Source organism: Mauremys reevesii, unplaced genomic scaffold, assembly GCF_016161935.1.
Source record: "Mauremys reevesii isolate NIE-2019 unplaced genomic scaffold, ASM1616193v1 Contig2, whole genome shotgun sequence".
NCBI lineage: Eukaryota > Metazoa > Chordata > Testudines > Geoemydidae > Mauremys > Mauremys reevesii.
This window is the reverse complement of record NW_024100826.1, coordinates 1,698,164-1,709,972: the sequence shown is the minus strand read 5'-3', so window position 1 is coordinate 1,709,972 and position 11,809 is coordinate 1,698,164. Positions and strand designations below refer to the sequence as shown.

Genomic DNA, 11,809 nt, shown 5'->3' with positions numbered 1-11,809 from the left:
CCCAGGCATGCCAGGGAGCGATGCCACAAAGGAAGAAAACTCAAAAGTGTCTTCAACAATCAGTTTAATCACAGATGGGATCACAAACCCCAAAATGCTTCCAGCAATCTGCTGATCATGGTGGGTGCAGTTAAGGGGATTTGGGTGCTTTAGCAACACATTTGCATTGCTTTTGATTGTAACCTCAGCTTGGGATTCCCTGGGGCTCCCACGGCGAAGAAAACTGAGTGAAAAGACCTAATGAAGGCGGGATGCAGTGGGGAGAGAAGTGTAAATTCCAGGGCAGCAGCGGGGTGACAGGAAGTGTGATAAATGAAAAGGGGGGTAGCTCCCTTTTATGGACCCAGACAAACAGTTAGCTATAAAACCCCCCTTAGTAGTTCTCTACTTGCTTCACCTGTAAAGAGTTAAATTGTGTCCCTGCCTGGGTAAAAGGAAGGGAGTGGGCACCTGACCAAAAGAGCCAATGGGAAGGCTAGAACTTTTTAAAATTGGGAAAAAACTTCCCCTTTGCTTCACTCTGAGAACAACACAGATAGGCAGAGACAGGGCTGGAACTATGCTGTAAGAAGGTTGGGGCCAGGTATGAAAAATCACCTGAATCATACCTAGAAACTACTCACTTGAAACCCCCAGATATGTAAGTAGATCAGGAAATGTCTAGAAAGGCACGGTTAGGTTTATTTCTTTATGGCTTGTGGACTCTGCCATGCTAACCCCAAATGCTTTCGTTTTGCTTGTAACCTTTAAGCTGAACCTCAAGAAGGTTATTCCTGATGCTGAATTTTTGTAAGTGAGTTTTTTTAAATCTAGCAATAGCCCAAGTTTTCAAATGTATTTCTTTCTTTTAATTTTTAATAAAATTTACCTTTTTAAGAACAGGATTGGATTTTGTGTCTTAGGAGGTTTGCACACCTGTTGTTTAAGTAGCTGGTGGCAACCATAGATTTCCTTTGTTTTCTTTCTCAGCTCTTCCCTAGAGGTGGGGTGAAAAGGCTTGGGGGTACCCCACAGGAAGGAATTCCCAAGTGCGCCTTCCTGGGTTCTCAAAGGGGTTTTTGCACTTGGGTGGTGGCAGCATCTACCCATCCAAGGTCAGAGAGAAGCTGTAACCTTGAGGTTTTTAATAACAGCCTGGAGTTGCCAGTATTAATTTTTAGACTACTTGCAGGCCCCCACCTTTGCACACGAAGTGCCAAAGTGGGGAATCAGCTTTCTCAGGGAGTATATGGGGGTGCTACTCTATTGGGGGAAGCTGAGAACATGGCAATTGTGAAGGACTTGGACACAACACACTGAGCTGGCTATTCCAGAGGAAAGGGGCAGAGGAGGAGCAGAACAAATGCAAGAGGCAGGTGTTTGTAGCTTTACTGAGTGGAAGATCATTGAACTGTTGCTAGGGTGTCTGGAAGCCAGGGGCAGCAAAGGGAAGCCAGTATGGGGAATGTGCTACAAAATCAAGGGGTAGGGTCTGCTCAGGAAGGCAGGTTATGGGTTTCAGGAGAGTAGGACAGACCCTATCAAGCTGGCTCTGGGAGAAGACAGACCCTGTGGGATGGGAGCTGGGGGATGTTATTGGTCCAACTAGGCCCAGCACCGATCCCTGGAGAAGCTCAACTCCCTCCCTTGGGCTGGGGGCAGGTCTGGCGCTGGGTTGTGGAGGATGAAGTGGTACAGGCTGGGCTGGCGCTGGAAGTCCTGCCTCTTCTGCAGCCTCTTTGTAGGGTGGTTGTCCAGGGCCACATGGCAGTAGCTGGGATAGCTGCATGCATGCATCCGCTTGACCATGACATTCATCAGCACCTGCACATAGTCCTGCCCACGGTGCTGGGGCAGAGCGTAGCCATGTGCCATGGTACCAAAGGGGTCCATGAGGCGCCAGCTGACAGGGTGGCTAATGGCATCCAGGAGGCAGAAACGGGAAAGCGTCAGAGCAGGTTGGCCAGGTACCACCGGCTCTGCTCAGTCCCCCCATAGGGCTATATCTGGTTCAGCAGGGCAGAGTGGGAGACGTCCAGGGACAAGAGCCTCATGGCAAAGTCCAGCCTAGGGGAGCAGAGAGCAGCAGGAAACAGGCCCCAAGATCCGTGATCAGGAGTCAGACCCCCGAGAATCTTGATATTCTTTACCAAACAGATGACACTGACATTCTGGTCTGTCATGGGAGTGTTGAACTCCCCGTGCCCTGTGTGTGAGACAAGCATTGTGGCCAACATGTCCAAAGATAGGACTGTGATTTTGGTTCCCACTGGAGGGACACGGCTTTTCCATCTAGGGCAGTGGTTCCCAAACGGGTTTGTGGACCCCTGGGGGTTTGCAAAATGTTACAGGGGGTTCTCGGGGAAAAAAATTCCATAATGATGGACAGAGCTGTCCCTAGGAACCCTGGGCAGCAAGGGCCAGCAGCTCGGAGCACCTGGACTTCCAAGACCTAAGCAGATCATAGGATATCAGGGTTGGAAGGGACCTCAGGAGGTCATCTAGTCCAACCCCCTGCTCAAAGCAGGACCAATTCCCAACTAAATCATCCCAGCCAGGGCTTTGTCAAGCCTGACCTTAAAAATCTTTAAGGAAGGAAATTCCACCACCTCCCTAGGTAACCCATTCCAGTGCTTCACCACCCTCCTAGTGAAAAAGGTTTTCCTAATATCCAACCTAAACCTCCCCCACTGCAACTTGAGACTATTACTTCTTGTTTTGTCATCAGGTACCACTGAGAACAGTCTAGATCCATCCTCTTTGGAACCCCCTTTCAGGTAGCTGAAAGCAGCTATCAAATCCCCCCCCCCCCATTCTTCTCTTCTGCAGACTAAACAATCCCAGTTCCCTCAGCCTCTCCTCCTAAGTCATGTGCTCCAGCCCCCTAATCATTTTTGTTGCCCTCCGCTGGACTGCAATTTTTCCACATCCTTCTTGTAGGGTGGGGCCCAAAACTGGACACAGTACTCTAGGTGACGCCTCACCAATGTTGAATAGAGGGGAACGATCACATCCCTCGATCTGCTGGCAATGCCCCTACTTATACAGCCCAAAATGCTGTTAGCCTTCTTGGCAACAAGGGCACACTGTTGACTCATATTCAGCTTCTCGTCCACTGTAACCCCTAGGTCCTATTCTGCAGAACTGCTTCCTAGCCATTCGGTCCCTATTCTGTAACAGTGAATGGGATTCTTCTGTCCTAAGTGCAGGACTCTGCACTTGTCCTTGTTGAACCTCATCAGGTTTCTTTTGGCCCAGTCCTCTAATTTGTCTAGGTCCCTCTGTATCCTATCCCTACGCTCCAGAGTATCTACCACTCCTCGCAGTTTAGTGTCATCTGCAAACTTGCTGAGAGTGCAGTCCACGCCATCCTCCAGATCATTAATGAAGATATTGAACAAAACCGGCCCCAGGACCGACCCTTGGGGCACCCCACTTGAAACCAGCTGCCAACCAGACATGGAGCTGTTGATCACTACCTGTTGAGCCCGATGATCTAGCCAGCTTTCTATCCACCTTATAGTCCATTCATCCAGCCCATACTTCTTTAACTTGCTGGCAAGAATACTGTGGGAGACCGTATCAAAAGCTTTGCTAAAGTCAAGGAATAACACATCCACTGCTTTCCCCTCATCCACAGACCCAGTTCTCTCCTCACAGAAGGCAATTAGGTTAGTCAGGCATGACTTGCCCTTGGTGAATCCACGCTGACTGTTCCTGATCACTTTCCTCTCCTCGAAGTGCTTCAGAATTGATTCCTTGAGGACCTGCTGCATGATTTTTCCAGGGATTGAGGTGAGGCTGACTGGCCTGTAGTTCCCCAGATGATCCTCCTTCCCTTTTTTAAAGATGGGCACTACAGTAGCCTTTTTCTAGTCATCCGGGACCTCCCCCATCCGCCATGAGTTTTCAAAGATAACGGCCAATGGCTCTGCAGTCACATCTGCCAACTCCTTTAGCACCCTTGGATGCAGCGCAGCTGGTCCCATGGACTTGTGCTCATCCAGCTTTTCTAAATAGTCCTGAACCACTTCTTTCTCCACAGAGGGCTGGTCTCCACCTCCCCATGCTGTGCTGCCCAGTGCAACAGTCTGGGAGCTGACCTTGTTCATGAAGACAGAGGCAAAAAAAGCACTGAGTACATTAGCTTTTTCCACATCCTCTGTCACTAGGTTGCCTCCCTCATTCAGTAAGGGGCCTACACTTTCCTTGACTTTCTTCTTCTTGTTAAGAGTAACAAGAAGGGTTTCTTCACGTACGTTAGCATCTCTTGCTAGCTGCAGCTCCAAGTGTGATTTGGCCTTCCTGATTTCACTCCTGCATGCCTGAGCAATATTTTTATACTCTTCCCTGGTCATTTGTCCAAGCTTCTACTTCTTGTAAGCTTCTTTTTTGTGTTTAAGATCAGCAAGGATTTCACTGTTAAGCCAAGCTGGTCACCTGCCATATTTAGTATTCTTTCTACACATCGGGATTTTTTTTCCTGCAGCCTCAATAAGGATTCTTTATAATACAGCCAGCTCTCCTGGCAGGGGCGGCTCCAGGCCCCAGCACGCCAAGCGTGTGCTTGGGGCAGCAAGCTGCGGGGGGCGCTCTGCCGGCGCCACGGGGGCGGCAGGCAGGCTGCCTCCGGTGGTTTGCCTGCAGAGGGTCCGCTGGTCCCACGGCTTCAGAGCCGCAGGACCAGGGCGGCAAAAATCTCTAGAGCCGCCCTTGTCTCCTGGACTCCTTTCCCCCTCATGTTATTTTCCCAGGGGATCCTGCCCATCAGCTCCCTGAGGGAGTCAAAGTCTGCTTTTCTGAAATCCAGGGTCTGTATTCTGCTGCTCTCCTTTCTTCCTTGTATCAGGATCCTGAACTCGACCATCTCATGACCACTGCCGCCCAGGTTCCCAGCCACTTTTGCTTCCCCTACTAGTTCTTTCCTGTTTGTGAGCAGCAGGTCAAGAAGAGCTCTGCCCCTAGTTGGTTCCTCCAGCACTTGGACCAGGGAATTGTCCCCTACACTTTCCAAAAAACTTCCTGGATTGTCTGTGCACCGCTTTATTGCTCTCCCAGCAGATATCAGGGTGATTAAAGTCTCCCATGAGAACCAGGGTGCAATCAAAGCAAGCATATCTATCACACTGAGGAGATTTTAACTTCAAGACTCCTTATAAGAAATGGAAAGGGAGGTGGATATTTTTTGCTGTTTTTAACATTAAATAGACAGCTAGTGCTGTTTTTTAAATTATTGTGAAGAACAAGTTTAAGCTTTGTTGTAAGGTGCGTTGTTTGCCTGGACTGCTCAAGACCTGAATGCTTGTGTAGGGGGAACTCTTTCAGTAGGCCTTTTAAATACCTTCATGCTGTTTCACATCTGATACTCCTTGATGAAACATAGGAGCCTTGATACAGGCTCGGAAGGTGAGATCTTGGAAGAGTGTTGCCATTTTCATAATGTAATAAAAATACTGTAGTGATAAATAGTGTGTAATAAGCATGTAATAAAAACAAATTTTATATGCCCACAATCACCACTTTTATAATTTATACTCAGGTAAAGGAGAAAATCTCTGGAAATATTCATTTTTAGGAGGGGGTTCATGAGACTTGACAATTTAGTGAAAGGGGTCCACAGGTTGTTAGACTTTGTGAACCACTGCTCTAGGGGGCACTGTCTTAGATCCAGCCTCAGGGCAGGGGACAGGCTAGCTTGGAGGTGGGGGAAGGGAGGGAATGGGACACAGGGCCTTTTCCCACTAACCCACACGATGGTAGTGCTGCCTACTGTCCCTTCTCATTACAATTGAGTGTCTCATTTCCCTTCCTGACAGAGACCCCCGCCCCCATCCCAAAAATGCCCCAGGGTATCTACTCTGCTCCTCCCTGGGTCCTGAACAGGCTGTGGACAGGGAAGGTTCCTCTCCATCCTGGGCCAGGTGCGACATGGTGCAAAGATAGGGGGAGCACAGCCTCTCGCTGCCCAAGTCCTGCCAGGGCTGATGGCTGACTGAAGGAGTGCCTGGTCCTGAGGAGGCACAGGTGGGACCCCATTGGTGGCACAGAAGCCATTTGCATCAGGGTTTCCTGGCAGAGGCAGGGGGCCCTGTACAGGAGCTGAAGAGGGATTTCCCTCCCCATGGCTGACCCCACTCGATGGCTACACTCCCTAGTCCCTGCAGGGTCTCTGAGGGTATGGCTACACTGGCAAGTTGCAGCACTGGAAAGCCTCCACCAGCACTGCAATTAGTAAGTGGCCACACCTGCAGGGCACTTCCAGCGCTGCAACTCCCTGGCTGCAGCGCTGGCCGTATACCTCACTCGGCATGGGGAATAAGGATTCCAGCGCTGGTGCTGCAGCGCTGGTCATCAAGTGTGGCCACACACCAGCGCTGTGATTGGCCTCCAGGGTATAAGGATGTATCCCAGAATGCTTTTATAAATTACTCTTTGTTTTGTTATGCAGCCTCTCTTTGTTTTGTTGTGAATTCCGAGCTCCGTAGCTCTGATCCGTTGATCCCGGAGCTGTTTATCTACAAACACAGCTCCTGTTTGCTGTGATCAATCTGTGAACAATCAAATCAGGGAGTGAGTGTTTGCTTGACAGAAACAGCGGGGGCAGAGGGGAGAAAGGGAGTCGTGTTGGCTGCAGGCTGTTTGCAGTTAAGAGTTAAGGGTAAGGGATCGGGAACATGTTCTGATTTTTCAAGGCAGGAAGCTAACACACAGTGTTGGCTCCAAAAATCCACTCTCTCTCTCTCCCCCCCGCTCCCTGTCACACTACGCTCCACTCCACCCCCCTCTTTTGAAAAGCACCGTTGCTGCCACTTGAATGCTGGGATAGCTGCCCATAATTCATCACTCCCAACAGCGCTGCAAATGTGGCCACACACCAGCGCTGGCCCTGCACAGCTGGACGACCAGCGCTGCAACTACCAGCGCTGCAGATTTGTACGTGTAGCCATACCCTGAGGAAGGTTGGGCTGAGTGCCAATCCCACTGAGATTCTGCTGGTGGCAACAGTGCCCCAGGCCCTGCTTGGGGAATAGCAGGGCCAGGCCTTGGGAATATCAGTGCCATGCTGGCCAATGCCCCCACCTCTCAGGCTGCCCCTTTCCCTGCCACCCCCTCCCCCATGAGGCCACTTGGCACAGGCACACACTGACCAGATCTCAGGGATGGAGGTAGGTGAAGTAGCAGGATGCTTCCAGCTGGATCTCCTTAGCCTCCATGATGTTCCTGGAGGCCTCATACACCCCATTCTGGAGCCCTGCAGGGGGCAGCAACGGGCCGTGAGCAGTGTGGAAAGGGACTGAACGGTGGTGAGGAAAGGGCCTAGATAGATAGATAGAAAGAAGCCCAGCCTGGCACAGGGGATGGAAGGTGCAAGAGTCTGAGCTGCCAACCCCCCCCCCATTCTTGGCCCTCGGGGAAGAGAAGGTTGTTAACTTTCTAATTGCACAAAACCAAATACCCTAGCCCCGCCCCTTCTCAGAGGCCCTGCCCATGCTCTGCCCCTACCCAAAGGCCCCACCCACCCCCACTCACTACATTCCCCCTCCCTCCATGGCTCACTCTCCCCTACCCTCATGCACTTTCACTGGGCTGCGGCAGCAGGTTGGGGTGTGGGAGGGGGTGAGGGCTCTGGGTTAAGGGGTTTACGGTGCAGGAGGGGGCTCCAGGTTTGGGCTGAGAGATTTGGAGTGCGAGAGGGGGCTGTGGGTGAGGCAGGGGGTTGGGGTGCAGGACAGGGTGAGGGCTCTGGGGTGGGGCCAGGGATGAGGGGTTCAGGGTGTGGGAGGACGCTCTGGCCTGGGGCATGGAGTTTTGGTGCAGGGGTGTGAGGACTCTGGGCTGGGGGTGCTAGCTCTGGGGTGGGGCCAGAGATGAGGGGTTTGGGGTTCAGGAGGTGGCTCCAGGTTTGGGGGAGCCTCAGGGTTGGGGCACAGGCTTACCTCTGGCAGCTCCCGGTCAGCAGCGCAGCAGGGCTAATGCAGGGTCCCTGCCTGTCGTGGGTCTGTGCTGTGCCCTGGAAGCGACCAGCAGGTCCGAGTCCTAGACGGGGAGGCCAGGAGGCTCCGCATGCTGCTCCGCATGCTGCTCTTGCCGAGAGGCACCGACCCCCAGCTCCCAATGAGCAGTTCCCAGCCAATGGGAGTGTGGAGCTAGTGCTCAGGACAGGGGCAGCATGTGGAGCCATGTGGCCCCCCACCTAGGACCCAGACCTGCTGGCAACTTCTGGGGTGCAGAGCGATGCCAGGACAGGTAGGGACTAGCCTGCCTTCACCCAGCAGCACTGCCAACTGGACTTTTAATGGCCTGGTCAGTGGTGCTGACCAGAGCTGCCAGGGTCCCTTTTTGACCAGGTGTTCCAGTTGAAAACTGGACACCCTAAGGGAAGAGAATGTGGTCAGGTGAGCTGACCCCAGCCCAGCCCTGGCATATGTTCCTGCCCCCCATAGAGCTGGCAGCCTGAGAGGAGATGAGGGCTTTGGGGCTGGCACAGTAGGGTGGAATCCTAGGGTTGGGCCCAGACAGGACATATATGCTCAGTCACTGTGGGGCCCTCCCCAGTGTTGTGGGGCCCATGTTACCATAAATGCAGAAGGCCTGGCCCCAGTTGATGGCCCTGCTGAGCAAGGCCCAGTAGGCACCCAGGTCCCAGTAGAACGATGCATATGTGGTGGTATAGAAATCAGGGTCATCTGATGCCACCTGCTGGAGGAGACATGGAGCAGAGTGAGGAACTCCCAATGGAATGACTGATCTGCCTGTCCCCCACCCCCACACTGAACTAGCCTGGCCCCTGCCTTGGGGCCCCCTAGAGGGGAAGGGCTCCATGTCCCATTCCCAAGCCCCTGAGCCAGCCTGGCCTCTGTCTTGGGGTCCTTCCTCTTTAGGGGGCCCCCAAATCCCAATTTTCCCTTCTGAGCCAACCTGGTCCCTGGAGTCCCCACCCCCTGAAGAGAGCCAGGCTCCCCAGGTGAACCGTGGTGGCTTAGGGCCAGCACCTTTCTGTGCGGCTGGGTAAGGCAGCTTTGAACTCACAACTTTGTCAGGAGCCTCCCAGTGTTTATTGGGGAGGTTTCCAGCATCTTATGATCTTTTGCACATTGGGGGAGATTTTTCTTCTTTCTCCAACATGTCAGCCCCATTGGCAGTGATGGGAGAGGGTGGCCACCACAGGCTGCCCTTAGTCAAAACGGCCACCACCTCACAATGAGTTCAGAGGACTAAGGCCAGGGAAGACGGCTGCCCCAGGCTCTGAGGACCAGAGACAGTGGGCAGGGGTATGTGGGGAGTAGCAAGGAGAGGGGATGTGGGGGGGACACTAGGGATCAGTGTGAGGGGCAGGGAGGGGGAAGGTATGTGGAGGGGGTGAGTGTTGAGGGGAGACACCGGGCAGGGCGTACATGTGGGAAAGTTGTGGGGCCTACCTCCCCCATCCCCAGGTTTACTCTCCTGATTTTGGGATATGACCTTTGAGTTGTGTCCCCTGGCCTAGTATTGCAGGGGAGACCCTGAGCGCAGAGGAGGGGGGGAAAGGGGCTGGTGACCCCCCCCCCCCACACACACACTTGAGCCCTGTGATGGCATGGAATCATGGAGGGAGCCAGAGCTACCCTGGTCTTTGGCTGGCATGGAGCCTGCCCATGCAGTGACTGGCTGGCATAGCACCCACCTGTGCTGTAAATTGGCTGATATGGAGCCTACCTGTCCTATGACTGGCTAGGGAGGTCCCGCTGGCTTTGCTGGGTGAGCAGCAGGAATTGGTTTGGACTTTGAGAGACAGAAGGAGCAAGTGGGGAGGGGACAGTTGGGAGAGCAGCCAGCACCTGGTGGGAGGTGCCTGCCTCCCCAGCCCAATCTTTAGTCCATCTCCCAGGGAAGACAGAGACCTTCCCTGCTCTCTGTTCCATCCTGATGGATCTCTCCCTTGGGGGTTGCTCCAGCCTCTTATCCCTGAGCAAATGAACCTTAACAGAGTCTGTGCCTGGCCCAGAGCCGGGCACAGCAATGTTCCTGCAGCTGCAAGGCACGATCGGGCATTTTCCCTGGTCATAGATGGAGGGGCCCCCAGGGAAATGCAAAAACACTCAGAATGCACCAGGGTTGGGGGCAGAGTGAGACTATGAGAGCAGGGCCCCCCCCTCCCCAAGCTCTGCTAATGCCCTTCAGCCCCAGCCCTGGGCTCCCCAGCTCCAGCTCCTACTAGTGTTGTGGGCACTAGTCTGGGTCTGGCTCCCTGACTGTGGCCTGGCCTTTGGCCGGTGTATTCTTCCTATCATCAATTATTGTCTGTGCAGCACCTGGCACTACTGGTGCTAACTAGAACCTGACCTGTCACCCACTGGGATTCCCTCTCCAACTTCAACATCCCACCATGTCTGAGGCCCACCTGAATGTGGTGGTGGATTCAGGTGCTTCCTTTGAGCTCATGGACTTGGATTTTGTGCAATCCTTCACATATGGTCCCCATGCAGCAAAAAAGCTCTTCAGACTTGGTGGAGTCTGTTGATGGATGACTCCTTATCAGGCCTGGTTACTCACCAGACTGCCCCTGGGAGGTCACCGCCCTCTAGGGTCATCAAGAAACCTCTAATCTGGGCTCATCCAAACCACAAACTCTCCACTTATCCTCAGCATGCTGCCCACAAACAGCATATCCATTGGTACTGTCAGGAGTCTTGTTTCCCATAACCAACTCATGGGCCAGAAGCCATCTGCACCTCTGTCTACCTTCTCAGAGAATCCAAAAGCCATTAGTTTGCATGGAATCTCAGCACCCTCCACATCTCCTATCACCTCAGCGATATCTGCTAAATACCAAGAATTCATGAACATGTTCAATAAGAAGATTGTGGACACCTTTCTGCCCCATCATAGTTACAACTGCCCCATTGACCCTCAGCCAGGAGCAGAGATCCCTTTCAGCCACATCTACTCTGTCTCTGAGCCTGAGCTATAGGCACTCTGGAGCTACCTTCAAAAGGGTTTCATCCATCCATCCACATCTCACCAATCTTCTTGGTAAAGAAGATGGATGGATCCCTGTGTGGACTACAGGGTGCTAAACAAGGTCACCATCCAGAATCAGTAACCCCTTAACCTTGTCAATGAGCTTTTTGAATGACTTTGTTCCACCAAGGACTTCATGAAGTTGGACCTCTATGGAGTTTATAATCTAGCTTGGTTTAGGAAGGTAGATGAGTGGAAGACCACCTTCTGTACCCGATACAGACATTAGTACCTAGTTATGCCATTTGGCCTGTGCAATGCTCTGGTGACCTTCCAGCAATGATATCTTCAGGGACATGCTAGACCATTTTGTACTTATCTGCAATGATGATAGCCTCATATTTTGGGGAGACCAGGCCCTTCACAATCATTGTGTATGCAGAGTCCTAGAGAGAATCTGTCAGAACCCTCTGTATGCTAAACCTGAGAGGTACAAGGTTGACCAAGATATAGTTGAATTCTTTGGGTATATCATCCCAAGAAGCAAACCATTGACTCATGCAAGATGATAGCCATATCCGACTGGGTTGCACCAAAAGACACCATGGGATACAGCAATTTCTGGGCTTTGCCAATTTCTACAGTTGATTCATTAAAGGTGTTTTCTAGCGTATGGCTGCCCTTCTGCATGAGGGAGCCCAGTTCACATGGTCTCCAGAAGCCCAACCCACCTTCAAGCAACTAAAATAGAGATTCACCTCAGTACTCATCCTGATCCCACAAAACCATTTACAGCAAAGGCTGACACAGCAAATTTTACACTGGGCATGGTGTGTTATCCCAGCCAGCAGGCCCTCCCCCCAACCATGGCTGACTGCACCGCTGTGCC

General features: G+C 52.4%; 1 pseudogene; it reads right to left on the bottom strand.

Annotated features, from left to right (window-relative positions):
• Nucleotides 1-1,584: 1,584 nt before the first annotated feature.
• On the bottom strand, nt 1,585-10,806 carry LOC120393391 (annotated as a pseudogene).
• Between the last annotated feature and the right edge of the window lie 1,003 nt (nt 10,807-11,809).